At 42.1% G+C, this 20,094-nt stretch overlaps 1 protein-coding gene across 1 annotated transcript in view; it reads left to right on the top strand.

Annotated features, from left to right (window-relative positions):
* The window catches only part of ACER2 (alkaline ceramidase 2), a 97,232-nt gene extending 77,586 nt beyond the window's left edge, over positions 1 to 19,646 (top strand). The window contains exon 8 of the mRNA XM_082257919.1: positions 19,635 to 19,646. The gene's annotated coding sequence lies outside the window, so the exon portion shown is untranslated. The remainder of the gene's footprint in view (positions 1 to 19,634) is intronic.
* Positions 19,647 to 20,094: the final 448 nt, after the last annotated feature.

The raw sequence follows: 20,094 nt of genomic DNA, 5'->3' as shown, positions 1-20,094 counted from the left end.
AACTCTTTTAAGCTTGATGTATAGCTCTGTCCCCTAACCACTCACAGGATTGGTTATATTATCAATGAAACACCAACCCCAAGGCAGTATTCTCAGAACTATATTCAATGCAAAGCGCTGGGAAGGTTTTGTATGTTGTCATAATTTCCGTTAGAGTGGTGCTACACCAGCGCTGCAAGGGTTAATTGCTCTTTTAGTCTAGGGCACAGGTGTCAAACACAAGGCCCGCGGGCCGAATGCGGCCCCCCAGGCCGTTTCATGTGGCCCTCGCACCTCTCCTGCAGCTGCAGCCACCCCCTTTGTCTCTGTCCCCACATTGTCTTAGTAGTTGGCAGCAGAGAGGACAGAACCTCTTTTGCCAGATCCAGCGCTTCTCTGTGCAGCTGCATAAAGGCTCATCTTTGCCCCTCCTTTCTCAGCAGCCCGCAGCTGAGAGGAGGGCAGAACTCCTCCTTCAGAGCCTGCACCTCTCTGTGCAGCCGCAACACCACCTTGCCTCTGCCTCCCCTGGTCTCAGCATTCAGCAGACTCTGGAAGCTGACTCCAGGAGGTAAGGGGGTGCATTGTGAAGTAAGGAAGGGTGGGTGACTCTTGACTTCTGATGGTGAGGGGTCTCTTGACATCTCATGTAAGGGTGTAAGGGGGCGTGGGGGTGCTCTGGACATCTAATCTTACAGATATAACAGGCCCTTTGAGGGCAACCATAATGCTAATGTGGCCCACAATGAAATTGAGTTTGACACCCCTGGTCTAGGGGAAAGGAGAAGCTTTTTTACTTACCTGATCCCCTACCCCCCAGCAGATGGTACTCCCACACGCTTCAGCAATGGACTGCCCCTTGGCATCATCATGCCCAATGAAGGGCGTCCATTGGTCTTGACATTGTCAGGACCTTAGACCACCAACGGGAGAATGTGCTGCAGGAACCAGTCTATTAGCACAGAGGAGAAGAGGATTCGGTAGGTAGGTCTTTTCCCTAGATCTAAACAATCAATTAACCCCTAATAATTTTAAAGTTTCCCAGAGTGGGGCTTCAAACCTCAGGAAAATAAATTGATAGGTAAGTATCTCATTTTCTGTTTTCCTGACACAAGCATGACAGCATATGGGGCATAGCATGCCAAACAAGTGAGGAAAATGCTGAAATAATTTTAATTATTGGACAGACCTTTAGATTCCCTTAGAAAAAAAACAGCCAAAACCCACTGTGGTCAGTCCTGCTGGATTGGCTTTGTAGTGGGCCAGAAGATGCCATGTGTGGACCAGGTTGCTGCCGTGCACATTACTTCTAGAGATGCACCTCTGAATTATGCCCATAAGAACAAATTTCTCCGGTGGAGCGAGCCTTGAGATTATTATGTTGATCCATCTTGTTTGCTATCCTAATTTCTTTAATAAGCCATGATGAAATCCTGCTAGTGGTCTCATAAAGCTTTTTTTTTTTTTGGCACAGCCAGAAATGATAAACAAGTTGTCTGTTTTTCTGGAAGTAGTTAGCTCAATATACTTCAACATAGCGGCAACATCCAAAGCATGAAGAAAATCAGTGACCTTATTCTGGAATGTTGGCAAAAGAATGTCCTGATTTAGAGGAAAAGGTTTGCACATCCTTGCACTATGCTGCAGAAGGGTCCTTGGGACTACCCTATCTGGGAAACAGCAGCAATATGGTGGATTACAGCCTTTCGATATCCAATACCCCCTTCTTGAAACAGCAGCTGTAAAAAAACTGATTCAGGGTTTTGACTATATTGAGGACACTTCACCCAGAAGGAAAGGCTGGCGAGACATCATGAAGAACACTACCTGCAAGTTTCAAGGAGGGATAAACAACCTTTCTGGAGAATGAGTTCTTGCACAAGCTTTTACCAACTGATAAGATGCATACCTTGTCCCAGAGCATGAAGACAGGTTCAAGACTTGTACTCTAAAGCCTCGTACACACGCAACGATTATCGGCCGACCGGTCGTCCGTCTTTTGTCCAGAGTGGTGTTCTGTTGGTTGGAATGTGCCTAGACTGCACACAGATTTTCCCGCACGACAAAATTCTACTTCAGAAGTGATGTCATGTGTTGGTTTGCTTTCTTTGTGTTTTTTCTTCTCTGAGCATGCCCAGACTTGCTCATTAGATTTTTCCCTGTCAAAATCTGTACTGACTGCACGAAAATCGGACGTATTTTGACGGAGGACAAAAATTTTATAGCCTGCACACCAGATTTTTTCGGCCGAAAAGTCGGAGTCGGTTGTCGGAAGTATCATACTAACAAGCCGAAAATCGGCAGATCGGTCGTCGGACGAAAATTCCCGCCCGAATTTCGACTCGTGTGTACGGGCCTTAAAGCTGGCCATACATGGATCTAAATTCAATCCATATATGGCTGTTCCCATTCAAGTTGAGTTGGTCTAGTGAACGATTCCTCCCGAACGGGATTGTTGGTATATTTTCACTTGATCAGTGCATGCAGCCAATCAACTGTGGTGCTGATCAGTGTGTTCTGACAGTGGAGGAGTCCAGAAAAAGATTGATGGGTTTAGTTCCACTTTAAGAACAAAAAATAATTTACATTGTCATGGAGTTCAGTGTCTGTCTGCCAACATCCTAAACTTTTCAGAAAGGATTTGGGTGCCCCCTTGTAGAACTGGGACTTTAATGGCAAGCAGTACACCAGAATTTATAAAAATATCAGTTTATTAGAAACATATATAAAAAAAATCATGCAGAAAAAGTACATGATATAGATCATGTAGAAAAAGGACATGATATAGACAAACATAAGTGGATAAAAGCGAAAACCGGCTTGTTTATATAAACGTAGGTACAGTGAGAACTTCAAAGGAATGCCTTCTCCATTCAACCCAATGCATTTCAGGTATATGGCCTTTCCTCAGGGGTATTACTGAAGGAGTTGCTTACCTTCAATGATTTCACCTATGATGTGTGGCAGGGCATAGCTGTGCGCTTATGTTGCAGAGAATGCGGTATAGTAAGCGCCTGGGTAAGCCAAGTTAGTCAGTGCAGCAAGGACATGGAGCCCCACCTAAACCCCATGGAAGTCCCTCAGAGAGTTGGGCTGCCATAAAAATATGGTCCAACTGTTGGTAAATACTGTGTCTTAAAGGGACATATATTTCTTAAGAATGGACAGCACACAGGACTTTTTTGGGTTACTTTGAATATTGGCTGGTATCGTATAAGGGAGACCTACATGTACCTTACAGATTATGTTGATATCAAAATTCCAGGCTCTGCAGTTCCACTTTAAGGAGCACTTGAACACAAGGATAAGAGAATTTATTTTAGCCATGTAATCTTATTGCACTCAGAGAAAAATAAAAGTCCTTATCATGGTGTGGTAGCATTGTGAATTTAGCTTAGCATGTTTACCACATACATATGTAGCGGTTTTCTAAAACAAATATGCAGATTAGAAGTTCCGATTTCTGACTTCTTCTCCTGGTTTTGTGTTCTTTTTCAGGGTCGGTGAAAGTGTTGAGCCAGAGAGTCAGGCAACTAGCATTTTCAGAAAGCCAGCAACACTAGCCTCTAAAATTCCCTTAGTACAAATGTTCAGTAAACCTTCTATGCAAGCTGTGTTCTAGAATGATGATTATTCTTGTTGGTTTCAGTTTGTGCTTTCTCTTGGCAATTGGCATGTCATGTTCTGTAGCAAGTGAACTACAATACAAAATGTTGACTCCGCAGCTGTCTCTCTGTGTTGAAATAATTGCTTTTGCCAGCAACAAAGTCACAAAGAGACCTGGTGATTTCTGGGAAGCATGAACGTCTTTCTGAAAATAGACACTTTAATGAAACAGAATGTACAGTTTCAGCGCTTACTGACTAATGGCAATGATTCACATTCTATTAGGTAAATTATAAATGGTGCATTGCTTCTTTGTGGTAATAACATTTTGGCTCACACACATAGATGGTATTGATAGTTTTGACATGATTCCATTTTACATCAAAAAAGGTTGATTTATAGATTAAAAAAAGTACAGAATAAACAGTTAATTCAATGCTATACTGTAGAATGCAATACCCACTTAAAGAATTTGTTACCCCAACACTTCATATTCTTGATATATGCCTGCTGTACCATATACTTGTATGGGAAAGTTTCCTGTTCTTTATATTGCTTCCTTTATGTGACATCCCTGGTGTTGCTGCCAGTCTTTCTGCTTTCCTAGTATTAAAAACTAACCACACTAAGCAGGAGAACACATCGTGGTCAGTTCTCTAGTTATGCTGGCAACTCAGCCTGCTCTCCTACAATGATCAGAGTTATCCTGACATGCCCCCACTGCACAGCCATTCACTGGAATGCTGCTGTATCTCTTACCTCAGCTCTTTTGCAGCTGAGAACAGAAGGAATGTGAAATGGAAAAAGGGTATTTTATAATGTGTTTTATATATATACAAAAATGTTTGCCTTTCATTTCTATTTTAAACTGAATGGGGTGTTTTACAAGGTGATTGTGTACAATCACTTTAAAGTTGTTGTAAACCCTCACATATATCCAGTGAAGTGAATAGCCTCAGATGAAACACAGAGATGAAACAAATCATCCTACATAAGTTTTACTTGTACAGTATCTCACAAAAGTGAGTACACCCCTCACATTTTTGTAAATATTTTATTATATCTTTTCATGTGACAACACTGAAGAAATGACACTTTGCTACAATGTGAGTGTACAGCTTGTATAACAGTGTAAATTTGCTGTCCCCTCAAAATAACTCAACACACAGCCATTAATGTCTAAACCGCTAACAACAAAAGTGAGTACACCTCTAAGTGAAAATGTCCAAATTGGGCCAATTGGGCATGTACTGTGACATACTGAAGCAGAGCATGATCCCCTCCCTACGGAGACTGGACCGCAGGGCAGTATTCCAACATGATAACGACTCCAAACACAACTCCAAGATGACCACTGCCTGAAAGTGATGGACTGGCCAAGCATGTCTCCAGACCTAAACCCTATTGAGCATCTGTGGGGCATCCTCAAATGGAAGGTGAAGGATCGCAGGGTCTCTAACATCCACCAGCTACGTGATGTCGTCGTGGAAGAGGTCTCCAGTGGCAACCTGTGAAGCTCTGGAGAACTCCATGCCCAAGAAGGTTAAGGCAGTGCTGGAAAATAATGGTGGCCACACACAATATTGACACTTTGGGCCCAATTTTGACATTTCCACTTAGGGGTGTACTGACTTTTGTTGCCAGCGGTTTAGACATTATTGGGTATTGAGTTATTTTGAGGGGACAGCAAATTTGCACTGTTATACAAGCTGTACACTCACTACTTTACTTTGTAGCAAAGTGTCATTTCTTCAGTGTTGTCACGTAAAAAGATATAATAAAATATTTACAAAAATGTGAGGGGTGTACTCTCTTTTGTGAGATACTGTATTTCTGCTGTCTTCAGCTTTCTACATTTCTTCGGTAAGTGCAGATCCTGTTAAAAATCTTTCTTCCTCTTTCAGCAGCGCAAAGGGGTGGGTGGGGAGAATGGGCTTACACTGTGTGAGAGCTGATTGTAGGAAAGGGACACCCCTCCCCCTCCACATAGGCAGAGGAATGAAGGAACATGCAGAGCTGTAATTTGAATAGACAAGCTACCTGCTTATCTCCCTCTAAGCACTCTCCCCGACACAAATTTTCAGCTACTGTTTCATGAACGGGATTTACAACCACGTTAACCACTTGCCGACCAGTCACGTTGACTGTACTGTGGCAAAGTGGTTAGTTATCGTCTGGCGACGTAGACCTACGTCACCAGACATTCCCCTCTCTCGGCGGCACACGCGCGCCGCCGAAGGCTCGCTCCCGCTGTAACTGAATACAGTCGGGCCAGGGGAGGAGCGGCGGTGATCACCCCCGCTATTCCCAGATCGTCGGGGAATCGAGTGTGGAGATCCGCCCGCTTGTGTAAAAAAAGCGGGCGGATCTCCTAAGTGACAGGCAGGGTCAGATTGCAGGGTTCAGCATAGCTGAACATGCGATCTGTCCCTGTGTCACTCAGTCACCTCCCCCCACACACGTCAGTAAGCACCAGGCATACATTAACCCCTCCCTCTCCAATAAAAATTAACCCCTTCCCTGCCAGTGTCATTATTACAGTAACCATGCATATTTATAGCACTGATTACTGTAATAATGTCACTGGTACCCCCAAAAGTGTCAAAAATGTCAGTCAAGGGTCCGATCTGTCCGCTGCAATGTCGCAGTCCCGCAAAAAAAATCGCAGATCGCCGCCATTACTCGTTAAAAAAAAACCCACCAAAAATGACAGAAATCTTTCCCTTAGTTAGTAAACGCAATAACTTTTGCGCCAACCAATCAAAATACGCCTATTGTGATTTTTTTTACCAAAAATATGTAGCAGAAAACAAATTGGCCTAAAATGATAAAAAAATTCGATTTTTTACATTTTATGGGGGGGGGGGGGAATTTCATATAAAAAAATTTGAAAAGTATTGTTATTTTTTCAAAATTGTCGCTCTTTTTTTGTTTATAGCGCAAAAAGTAAAAATCGCACAGGTGATCAAATACCACCAAAAGAAAGCTCAGTTTGTGGAAAAGAAAGGACATAAAGTTCGTTTGGGTACGGCGTTGCATGACCGCGCAATTGTCAGTTAAAGTCGCACAGTGCCGAATCGCAAAAAGTGGCCTGGACGTAAGACAGCAAAATCCTCCGGTGGTAAAGTGGTTAAGGACCAAGCCTTTTCTAGCACTTTTTGTTGACAAGTAAAAATCATAATTTTTTGCTAAAAAAATACTTAGAACCCCCCAAAATTATATAATTTTTTAGCAGAGAACGAAGAGAATAAAATTACAATTATTGCAATTTTTTTTATGTCAAACAGTGTTTGCTCAGCGGATTTTGAAATGCAATTGTTTTGGTAAAAATACACTTTAATTAATTTTATTGCAAAAAAAGCACAATATATAACCCAATTTTTTGGGGGAAAGTATAAAAGATAAAGATCTCTTTATAGAGAGATCTGGGGTCTATAAGACCCCAAATCACTCCTCTACCTTTACAGCCGGTTCACACTGCCGCGACCACTAAAGTCGCCTCATAAGGGGCGACTTCTAGCGCGACTTTTAGCGCGACTTCAGCGCGACTTTGCGCGACTTCGGCGCGACTTCAATGCGACTTCAGCGCGACTTGTGAATTATTTTACGCGAGACGACTTTGTAGGACTTTGTATTTGGCCAATCAGAATATGATGTGTTGTGACCTAATTTCCCTTTCCTTCTTTTTTTTTGCTGGCATTTATCAGGCATTTTTTGGGCGTCTTTGGAGGCAGGCATGTCTTTAGTGTCTGGGGGGTCTAAAAAGTGTACCTGTGAAGTTTCATCTCTGTAGCATGTCCAGAACCAGAAAAAAAAGAGCATTTTTCTTATCATTTTTAAGAGCACATGAATATGGCTTCTCTCCACCTGGGCGTTTTTCTTGCAGGCATTTATCGGGCATTTTTGGAGGCAGGCATGACTTTTTTTGGATTAGTGTCTGGGGGGTCTAAAAAAGTGTACCTGTGAAGTTTCAGCTCTGTAGCATGTCCAGAACCCCCCAAAAATATCATTTTTCTTATAATTATTAATACAGCAATGTGGCGGCTTCTCTACACCTTGCTTTTTTTCTTGCAGGCATTTATCGGGCATTTTTGGAGGCAGGCATGACTTTTTTTGGATTTAGTGTCTGGGGGGTCTAAAAAGTGTACCTGTGAAGTTTCAGCTCTGTAGCATGTCCAGAACTAGAAAAATATGAGCATTTTTCTTATAATTTTTATTAGAACTGGAATATGCCTTCTCTTCACCTGACCGTTTTTCTTGCAGGCATTTATCGGACATTTTTGGAGGCAGGCATGACTTTTTTTTGATTTAGTGTCTGGGGGGTCCAAAAAGTGTTCCTGTGAAGTTTCATCTCTGTAGCATGTCCAGAACCAGAAAAAAAAGCATTTTTCTTATAATTATTAATACAGCAGTGTGGGTTCAGTGGGTTCAGTGTGGGTTCTGGACATGCTACAGAGCTAAAACTTCACAGGTACACCTTTTTGACACACCAGACACTAAATCCAAAAAAGTCATGCCTGCCTCCAGAGACACCAAAAAAATGCCCGATAAATGCCAGCAATAAAAAATGCAAGGTGTAGAGAAGCCGCCACACTGCTGTATTAATAATTATAAGAAAAATGCTTCTTTTTTTTCTAGTTCTGGACATGCTACAGAGCTGAAACTTCACAGGGACACTTTTTGGACCCCCCAGACACTAAATCCAAAAAAAAGACATGCCTGCCTCCAAAAATGCCCCGATAAATGCCTGCAAGAAAAACGGCCAGGTGCAGAGAAGCCACATTCCTGTTCTAATAAAGATTATAAGAAAATGCTCTTTTTTTCTGGTTCTGGACATGCTACAGAGCTGAAACTTCACAGGTACACTTTTTAGACCCCCCAGACATTAAATCCAAAAAAAGTCATGCCTGCCTCCAAAAATGCCCGATAAATGCCTGCAACAAAAACGCCCAGGTGGAGAGGAGCCCTATGCCTGTGCTACTAAAAATTATAAGAAAAATGCTCTTTTTTTCTTGTTCAGGACCATTTTTATGGAAAGTCGGATCACAAGTCGGATCACAAGTCGCTTCAATTAAGATAAGGAGGCGACTCCCATTGAAGTATATGGGACAAGTCGGATCACAAGTCGCCTCAAAGTAGTACAGGACCCTTTTCTGAAGTCGGAGCGACTTCAGTAGTGCCAATTAAGACGGCACTGATTGATTAACATTGCTTTTGTTATGTCAAGCGACTTGGGGCGACTTGGGGCGACACAAGTCACCTCACAAGTCGCGCTAGTGTGAATGGGCTCTTAAAAGCAAAAGATAAAAAACAAACAAACATTGATCTTAGGCTTTAACCACTTCAGCCGCAGAAGGTTTACCCCTCTTCATGACCAGGCCATTTTTTTGCGATACGGCACTGCATTACTTACCCAAATAAAATTGATGTCCTTTTTTTCCACAAATAGAGCTTTCTTTTGGTGGTATTTGATCACCTCAATGGTTTTTATTTTTTTGTGCTATAAACAAAAAAAGACCAACAATTTTGAAAAAAACCCCAAAACAATATTTTTTACTTTCTGCTATAAAACATTGCCAAATGTAAAAAATGTAATATTTTCATAATTTCAGGCCAATATGTATTCTGCTACATGTTTTTGGTAAAAAAAAATTCCAGTAAGCGTATATATTCATTGGTTTGTGCAAAAGGTATAGTGTCTACAAACTATGGGATAGATTTATTTATTTTTTTCTAGTAATGGTGACTATCAGTGATTTTTAGAGGGACTGTGACAGTGCAGCAGACAAATCGAACACCTAACTGACACTTTTGAAACTTTTTGGGGACCAGTGACACTAGTACAGTGATCAGTGCTAAAAAAAATGCACTGTCACTGTACTAATGACACAGGCAGGGATGGGTTAATATCAGGGGTGATCAAAGGGTTAAGTGTGCTCCAAGAGAGTGCTTTCTAACTGTGTGTGGGGGGATTCTTTGACTGAAGGAAGACAGAGATTTGTGTTCCTGCTTGGCACAGAGATGTTTACATCTCTCTTCTCCTGAGAATGATTGGCGTGTCCCGGTGTACATCTCGTGAACATCACTCAGATGTCAGGCCTCTTTTACATCTCCGTGTAGCAGAAACTCCCGTTCCTGCATGTTTTTTTTGTTTTGGAGTTTTTTACTCTTTATGCCTAGGCAGGGAAGGCCTGTCCACTAGGGGCGAAGGGCACCGCCCCCCCCCCCCCCCATCCATGCGTCAGACCCCCTAATCTACATGCAGGGTGCCAGATGCATGGATTCCAATGGCAATTTTTTTTTTTAAGCACGTGATTAGATCCAGAGGCTCTAATAGGCTTCAAAAAAGGGTGGGTCCTGAGCCCACCCGGTTGAGTGACAACAGGGAATAAATATTCACTATTGCCACACTGATTCTCCTCCCAGCCAATCAGGAAGCGGGTCCTGAGACCTGTTTCCTGATTGGCCAAAATGAGAAGGCATCCTATTGGCCAAGAAGGAGGGAGAAGACGGCCGCTGAGAGGGAACATAGAGACTGAGGGGGAAGCCGCCACTGCCTGTCAGTCCCGCAGAGCAAGGTAAGTAAACTGGCATGGGGGGGAATATGGTGGAGCGGGCTGGAGTGATGGGGGGGTCCGGTCCGTCTGACGCCCACCACCCCCCCCCCAACTGATGGAGCACCAGCCGCCACTGTGCCTAGGGCAGCCCATGATGTGTTATGAATGCACCAGCCCCTGCACGCCCCGCCCACAATCCTCGTTGTGACAGCAGACAAGGGATCTTCTGCCTGTGTCGACTTGTAGTTTTCAATGAACTATCATGGTGCTGAGTGCTGTTGCAGTTCATTAAATCTTACTATCAGCATACAGTGCCTTGCGAAAGTATTTGGCCCCCTTAAACTTTGCGACCTTTTGCCACATTTCAGGCTTCAAACATAAAGATATAAAACTGTAATTTTTTGTGAAGAATCAACAACAAGTGGGACACAATCATGAAGTGGAACGAAATTTATTGGATATTTCAAACTTTGTTAACAAATAAAAAACTGAAAAATTGGGCGTGCAAAATTATTCAGCCCCTTTACTTTCAGTGCAGCAAACTCTCTCCAGAAGTTCAGTGAGGATCTCTGAATGATCCAATGTTGACCTAAATGACTAATGATGATAAAAAGAATCCAACTGTGTATAATCATGTCTCCGTATAAATGCACCTGCACTGTGATAGTCTCAGAGGTCCGTTTAAAGCGCAGAGAGCATCATGAAGAATATGGAGAAGTTTAAAGCTGGATGTGGATACAAAAAGAATTCCCAAGCTTTAAACATCCCAAGGAGCACTGTGCAAGCAATAATATTGAAATGGAAGGAGTATCAGACCACTGCAAATCTACGAAGACCTGGCCGTCTCTCTAAACTTTCAGCTCATACAAGGATAAGACTGATCAGAGATGCAGCCAAGAGGCCCATGATCACTCTGGATGAACTGCAGAGATCTACAGCTGAGGTGGGAGACTCTGTCCATAGGACAACAATCAGTCGTATACTGCACAAATCTGGCCTTTATGGAAGAGTGGCAAGAAGAAAGCCATTTCTTAAAGATATCCATAAAAAGTGTTGTTTAAAGTTTGCCACAAGCCACCTGGGAGACACACCAAACATGTGGAAGAAGGTGCTCTGGTCAGATGAAACCAAAATCAAACTTTTTGGCAACAATGCAAAAATGTTTGCCGTAAAAGCAACACAGCTCATCACCCTGAACACACCATCCCCACTGTCACTCGAAAGATGCACTGTCACTGTACTAATGACACTGGCAGGGATGGGCCAACAGGCATCCCACAATTTTGTTTGCGCAATTTTACCGCGATTTGTCAGGCGACAATCCCAGCAAAACCGTGCCTCAATTGATGCCTCAAATAAATGATTACATTTTTACCTTATATCGCCTATTCACACATATTCATATAATGAAAGTATTTTATTATGTCTTATTTAATTTTTCATTCATTGTGCCTTGATACACGTTATCTTTGGGGGGACAAACAAACCCCGCTTTATGCCTTTGTGTAACTCTGTTACTCTGTACCTTATGTACTTTTTTATTGTATGATCCTTCATTTGTACTTTGATAAAAGTTTTTTTTTTTTTTAAAAAAAGAGGAACTTTCGCCAGAATATGTATTCCTACTAGATCACTTCAGGCTGACCTCTTTTGCAAGTATAGCCATGTAAAACAATAAAATTAAGTGCCTGTTCTGTTTAAAATCATGTAATACACTGTCACACACTGCTCTGCACATGCTCAGTTGCTCTCTATTTTTAAGCATTGCTGATGTTTGTAGAGGCCGATCTGCTGACAACCTAAAAATGTACTGCTGCTCAGGGGCTCTGGGCTTCAGCAAAATGGCAGCCTGCAGCAGGAAGAAAGAGGAGACAATTTGCAGCACACACTTATTTTGGTGGCAGAATTATTAGTGTGGAATGTTTGTTCCTTGCTAAAGAACATTTTTTTTATCAGGTTGTTAGGGGTAAAGTTCCACTTCAAAAGCTGGGTGTTTATTTTTATTTTAACTTTACTTAACTTTTTTTCATCACATAGAGGACAAAATGTCCTCTATGTAATGCTTTTTTGGTAATAGGTTCTCTTCAGTGAGACATCAGGGGCCTAAAAGATCCCTGATGTCTCACCTGCCCTCCAGTAAAACGAATAGCGTGCAGGCTGCACTCCATTACTCACTTCCCAACCGCCAGGACCTGGTTGTGATGTTTTACATGCCACTCTTGGATCAGTAACAGGATCTCTCTCTCCTCTACCTTACAGTACCCACCGCAGAGGGGATGGGGTGTGCAGACCAAAAGTAAGAGGGTAACGGGGGGTATGAAAGCAATCCAACAACTTGTAGACTGTTTGTTCAAAAGTTTGTGGACACCCAACCCCCACACCTACCTATTGTATATAACCAAAGGTTTGTGGACATCCCTTCCCCAAGTGAAGTGAAGGAAAATCTCCAACAACAGCAAAGACAGATTTTAGGTGGCGTAAGAACTAGAAACCCTGTCAACACAATATTACAATCTGTGCCGCTGTAGCATAATTTCCCTCTCTTAATGTCTGGTTTAACCACGTCATCTGACAATAAGAAAGGAACTAGCAGTAAAAAACGGACAGAGCTTCTAATCATTTCCCAAGCTATCCAAAACTAAAAAGAATATTTAAAGCATAACTTGCATGGAAACAGCAAAGTGCGCTATTTACATTGGCCAAAGTCACATACTGGGATCGGGAAGTGTGTTGTAACACAAGATGACTTTTGGTTTTCTGATGAAATTGTTTCCTGATGTCTCAATAAACAGAGCCTGTCACAAAGGCATTGGGGGAGATTTGCTAAAACTGGAGAATGCAAAATCTGGTGTAGCTGTACATAGGAACCAATCAGCTTCAAGTCAAAGCTTAATTGATAAAACTAAAGTTAGAAGCTGATTGGCTACCATGCACAGCTGCACCAGATTTTGCACTCTCCAGTATTCGTAAATCAACCCCATTATATCACACAGGGGGCTTTTTGTGCCCTCTAGGATATAAATAAAAAAGTGTAATAAAATAAACTTACACTCAAGCATTTAAATGCTCCAAAAGGCCTAGCCCTCCTCTATGTACATATCATCATAAACACACCGGTCAGGGGCACCTACATACCAAAATGTTGCTTGTGCTACACATGTAATTTATTGTTGTGCATGCCAGAGTGAGAGCAATCAATGTAGGGCTGTTATACCTCTTTAATTCCACCCTAATGACCTGTAGAGGATTATAAAATGTCCAACAATGAGAAAATATAGGGTGTCAAAGTATATCATTGTTTTATGGGCACACTCAGCTTTAAATCTTCATGTTGGATATCTATTTACCTGGTGAGACTTCATTTTTTTTATCTTATCAAAACCTTAGGTAATAGATGGCGTTTGTGTTCCCTAAATTGAACTTTAGTGTAATTTTTTAATAAAAATTTGCGTTTTGAAAAACCATTGCTCATATATTATGTGACATGAATTGGAAATACCATTATTTTACTCTCCAGGGTCTCTGCTTTAAGAAAATATATCATGTCTTGGGGTTTTCTGTTATCTCCAGTAATCACCTTAAATGAATCTGAAAACAGGTGTGTAAAATCAAACTGTCTCTGGCAGAGAAAGGGTTAAACTTGCTAAGTTTAGATTTTTGTAAATGGATGATAATATTACAGTGTGTATGTCTATTGAATGATATTTGGGGGAGGAATTATTGTAAAATAAAGTCTGATCTTCAAAAAGAAAATGGGCCAACAGGTGAATTTCTAAGCGTGCAATCAGCCACCTCAGGCCGGCAGACAGAAGTAATCAACCTCATGCCTGGCATCACACCAAAATGACAGTTGGTGAGTGGTGACTAGCTGAGAGGACACAGACACTGGGAGCTCCAGCATTTCTGTGAATTTCAGCGATTTTTCAGCATTTCTGCTATTAACAACCTGAAAAATGGATCAGGACTTCAACTGGGGATCAGTGGACCCTTTTCTCCTTCTGCAGTACGCCTCTTCGGACTCCATTGGGAAGGAGAGAGAGAAGGACATCATGGCGGCTGTGAAGCCTCTCCAGGGAGGAAAGGCTGAGAAGACTGAGGCCCTTGGACAGCTCCTGGACATGGCTACAACCTTCACCATGGCGCCCATCTACCATTACCCAGTGAGGTTCCCAAAGACATCTGGGAAGAAGACTGGATATGGACTGGCCACCAAAGTGAAGAGGAGGGACATCACCATCAGCTCCCCATCTCAGGAATCTTCCACCAGCAACCTGATGCGCTTCTCCCGAGAGAGCAAAAGAGCTATAAATACAGAGCTGGTGCCTGAGGACATCATGTCGGCTGTGACCCGTCTCCAGGGAGGAGAGGCCAAGAAGAACGAGGCCATTGGACAGCCTATGGACATCACTGCAACCCAGGAGCCTTCCACCAGCACCCAGAGACGCTCTTCCCGAGAGAGCAAAGGGGCTAAATACAAACAGCTGGTGTCTGAAGGTCTCCTGGATGTCTTGATAGAGCGCAAAAGACCAGCGCACAGCAAGCCAATGGGTCAGAGAGCCAAAAGACCCAAGGCTGAATGAGGTAAGTGAGGGAAGGTAAGTATGGCTTTTCTTATGTTTAAAGCCCATCCCTCACCACCCCCCTAATGGATCGCTGGCTAAAAGTAAAACAACAAAACCTAAAATCTATTTTTATTTACCCAAAGCCACGATCACTGCAGCCCCAAGGGATCTCCCCCCTTCAATTTACATCCAGAGGGGTCCTTGGAAGATTGCTTCTCCTTTTTCCCCTTACCCCCCCCCCTAAAAAAAAAAAACAACAAAAAATTAGATAAGATAGATATTGTATAGATAAGATATATATTATATAGAATGTGTGTGTTCCTGACATCCTCCATTAACTCCCAAACCTCTCCTTATCCCCTCACTCCCACCCCCCCCCCAAAAAAAATTATTAAAAAAACAAAAAAAATTAGATAAGATAGATATTGTATATATAAGATAAGATATATATTGTATAGAATGTATGTTCCTGATAACCTCTATTACTTTCCAAATCTCTGCTTCCCACCCCCCCCCCAAAAAAAAAACAAAAAACAAAAAAAAATTAGATAAGATATATATTGTATAGAATGTGTGTATTCCTGACATCCTCCAGTAACTCCCAAACCACTCCTTTTCCCCTCACCCCCCCCCCCCAAAAAAAAAATAATTAAAAAAACAAAAAAATTAGATAAGATAGATATTGTATATATAAGATAAAATGTATATTGTATAGAATGTGTGTTCCTGATAACCTCTATTACCTTCCAAACCTCTGCTTCCCAACCCCCCCCCCCCCAAAAAAAAAACAAAAAAAAAAATTAGATAAGATAGATATTGTATAGATAAGATATATATTGTAGAGAATGTGTGTGTTCCTGACATCCTCTATTACCTTCCAAATCTCTGCCCCCTCCCCCCCCCCCAAAAAAAAAAAAAATTAGATAAGATAGATATTGTATAGCTAAGATAGATATTATATAGAGTGTGTGTATTCCTGACATCCTCCATTAACACCTGAACCTCTCCTTTTCCCCTCACCCCCCCCCCCCAAAAAATATTAAAAAATTAGATAAGAGAAGATAGATGTTGTATATATAAGATAAGATATATATTGTATGCAATGTGTGTTCTTGATAACCTCTATTACCTTCCAAACCTCTGCTTCCTACCCCCCCCCCAAAAAAAACAAAACAAAAAAAAAATTAGATAAGATAGATATTGTATAGATAAGATATATATTGTAGAGAATGTGTGTGTTCCTGACATCCTCCATTAACACCTGAACCTCTCCTTTTCCCCTCACCCCCCCCCCCCCCAAAAAAAAATAAAATAAAAAAAAACAAAAAAATTAGATAAGATAAGATAGATGTTGTATATATAAGATAAGATATATATTGTATGGTATATGTGTTCCTGATAACCTCTATTACCTTCCAAACCTCTGCTCCACCCCAAAAAAAAAACAAAAAGAAAAATTAGATAAGATAGATATTGCACCCTCTATTACCTTCCAAACCTCTCCTTTTCCCCTCACTTCTGTTAGGGCTCTTTCACACGGGTGATCCGATCAGATCCTCCTGTCAGTTTTTTAGGCGGATCTGATCGGATCCTCCATGCAGCTCTATGGGGCAGCGGGTGTCAGCGGAGACACCTCCGCTGACACCCGCTGCCATCCGTATCCGATCCTGTCCGTGAAATCTGGACGGATGGAAACCCTATTTTTTTATCCGTTCAGGGATCGGATCGGATGAGAGTGGACAGGTGGTCCGCTCTCATCCGATCCCCCATAGAGAGCAGCAGGGGCTGTGACACCTCCCTCTCCGCACTGCAAGCAGAGACGGAGCTGTCATTCGCCGGCTCAGCGGGGATCGGCGGATCGATCCCCGCTGAGCAGCACAGATCCGCCTACGGAGGCGGACCGTGTGAAAGAGCCCTTAGTGTGAAAAGAGCAGTGAATGTTAGTTGTGGCCATATACACCGCTCTATGCACACTACACACCCCATAGCCCACAGTCCACACCCCATCTCCGGAGACAGAAAGAAAGGGGGGTCAATGTCCTTACATACAGGGGGGCCATGCACAACTAATGTAGCCGCCCCCCAACAGGAAGTGACATCACAGCAGCATAGAAATAAAACATGATTTGGGGATTTGGAGGAGGCTGAGAGTCATTTTAAGTACTTTTTGGGGTGAAGAATACATACTTGAATAGAATATATATATTTTTTCACCCTCAGCCAATTCTCAGCCATTTTCCCCACATATGACTGCTACACCCGAAGCTTCCTACTCCAAAATGTCCCTCCCCCCCTCCTTGCTAGAACTTCTTCTCTTCCCTGGTCTCTTTTTTGTAGGGTTGTATTCCCTTAGGGCCGACTCCCTGTGGGGGGGGGGGGGGGGCACTCCCGAGGCGATCATACTAAGTCCCTAAGGATATGTCTTCCTGTCACTTTAGTTGCCCCCCCCCCCCACCATTCAGTGTTATCTGCTATCAGATACAATGTCTGTGGCCCTTGCTGGTATTATTTCCTATAGCGGATCATTGCTCAGCCCCTGCGCAGGACAACTATGCGCCTCTTCTTCCTCTTACCCAACAATAAGAAAAACATTGAAAAAGAATAGAATATAGATTTAATAGGATATAGATTGTTTAGTGTCACTTTAACATCTTACAAACAAAGGAGCGAGATTGGCCGGCTGTAAGGGGAGGAGGAGGCCGCAGTTTTTGTGACACTAAACAATATCTTTATTTTTCAGAAATAAATCCATACTATCCACTAGTTAATGTCCCTGCAATCTATTTTTTCATGAAATCATTTCTTCTTGTGTTTTTCTGCCACCTTGTAACATCCTCCATGAGCTCCCACACCTCTCCTTTTCCCAATCCCTTCTGTTAGTTTGGCGTGAGCAATGTACATTAGATGCAGTCATTTGCTCTGCTCTATGTAGAGTACTAGCATATAGGCCATCTCAGGAGTAAAAAAACAGGGAGTCTGTGCTCTTACTTACAGTGGGACCATGGAGAACTGACACAGTCACCCTCCAATAGCAAGTCAGATCACACAAACAAACAATAAAAAAGGGAGCTTTGGCAGAGTCTTAGAGCAGTAAAAACTACTTTCTTTGGTGTTAAGAACACGTACTTGCATAGAATATTTTTTTTTTTTCAAACCAGAGTTTAGTGTCATTTTAACATCCTGCAAAAAAAAAAAAAAAAAAAAGGAGTGTGATTGGCCGGCTATAATGGGAGGAGGAGGCTGAATTTTTTCTTTTTTTTTAACATCCTTCAAAACAGAAAAAGGAGCGGGATTGGTCAGTATAAGGGGAGGAGGAGGCCAGATTTTTTTTTTTTTTGTGACACCAAATAATATCTTTATTTTTTTAGGAAAAATTCCACACATCCACTAGTTAACCACGTAAGCTCTGGAGGATTTGGCTGCTCAAAGACCAGGGCCTATTTTGCAATTCGGCACTGTGTGAATTTAACGGACAATTGCGCGGTCGTGCGACGCTGTACGCAAATGAAATTGACGTCCTTTTTTTCCCCACAAACAGAGCTTTCTTTTGGTGATATTTGATCACCTGTGCGATTTTTACTTTTTGCGCTATAAACAAAAAAAAGCGACAATTTTGAAAAAATATCAATATTTTTCACATTTTTTTATATGAAATTCCCCCCAAAAAAATGTAAAAATCAAAATTTTTTAACATTTTAGGCCAATTTTTTTTCTACTACATATTTTTGTTAAAAAAAAATAGCAATAAGCGTATTTTGATTGGTTTACGCAAACGTTATTGCGTTTACTAACTAAGGGAAAGATTTTTGTCATTTTTATTGTTTTTTCTTTAACTAGTAATGGCGGCGATCTGCGTTTTTTTTTGCGGGACTGCGACATTGCGGCGGACAGATCGGACCCCTAACCGACATTTTTGACACTTTTGGGGGTTCCAGTGACATTAAGACCCGGTTCACACTTCTGCGAGTGCCGGGTTCGCATGTAATGTCGGAGCGCACTGCTCCGACATTACATGCGATCAGCTGTGCGGTGCGAGTTTAGCCATACAGTTTGTATGGCTAAATTCGCATCGCACCCGGTGCAAACACGCACAGGAGGCATTTTTGCAGCCGCATCAGGATCGGATCGCACAGCGGTTCACACTTGTGCGATCCCATCCTGTGCGAACTGCACGATCGCACTGCGATATGCGATCAAACTGGGGGTGTCGTTAAAATTACATTGACACCCCCAGCGTATCGCATATGGCAGTGTGAACTGCCGGGGGTGCGTGTGCGATGCGGGAAAAGGCTGCGAATTCGCAGCCTTCCCGCATCGCATATATGTGAACCGAGCCTAATACAGTAATCAGTGCTAAACATATGCTCATATAAAATATATATCTCATAAAAAATATGAGATAACCTCTGAAGACGTCATACGCACTGACAAAACGCGCGTAAGATAGAACGCACGCTGCTTATGTCACGGTGCCTGAGTGGAACGCAAGCCGGTGTTCACCGATCTCCACTCACGGGCACCATTTGTGGCTGACAATATTGCGTTTTTGTACTGCATACCTGTTGTATACCTGCTTATTCTATTAAAGACTACTTTTAAATGGTATCACACTATCTGGAGCTTTCTTTACTCTGCATACCCTGACCGGATCCTGCGGATCAAGGATATCCAGGAAGGGGATCCTGGATCTTTGAGGTACTACAAAGCCCAGCAGTGTCCTCTTTGGCCCTGGTGGCCACAAAGCGAATATAGGTCTGAATACCGTATGGTATATAGGACCCACGACATCTGGTGAGTGTATTCTCCTATTATCCCCCACGGTGACACCACAAGTACCAGTATTTGGATCATTGGAGGATTCAACACAGAGCACCTGCACTTTTTTCCCCTTGTTTTGGCACTGAAGATAAACCTGCATTTTCACTTGAGTCACTTATGAACTTTTATGTGGACTATTTTATTTGCACATTGACACTTGATGAACTTATTGATGTAATTTATTATCATTTAATGTATGTAATTCAATATTAGTATTTTTTATTGATTTGATATAATTTATTCGATTTTTTTACACTCATTTTTAGCACCTTCCTCACCATTTTAAATCCACTATCCGTTATATTGTCATTTACCTACGTGATTTATTTGATAGCACCCAGCACTTTATTTGAAATCCACCAATAATTTTTACATATATTTTACTCCAAGCAAGCGCTATAGTTGGCCGCAATCCTTTTGGGGTCATACTCATACCACAGATTGGACCCCTGACTAACATTTTTGACACTTTTGGGGGTACCAGTGACATTACTACAGTAATCAGTGCTATACATATGCACTGTTACTGTAAGAATGACACTGGCAGGGAAGGAGTTAACTTTATTGGTAAA

The sequence above is a fragment of the Pelophylax lessonae genome (genome assembly GCF_965119305.1).
Source record: "Pelophylax lessonae genome assembly, chromosome: 1".
In the NCBI taxonomy this organism is placed as follows: domain Eukaryota; kingdom Metazoa; phylum Chordata; class Amphibia; order Anura; family Ranidae; genus Pelophylax; species Pelophylax lessonae.
The sequence above is the reverse complement of the archived record's forward strand: the minus strand, read 5'-3'. Positions and strand labels throughout refer to the sequence as shown.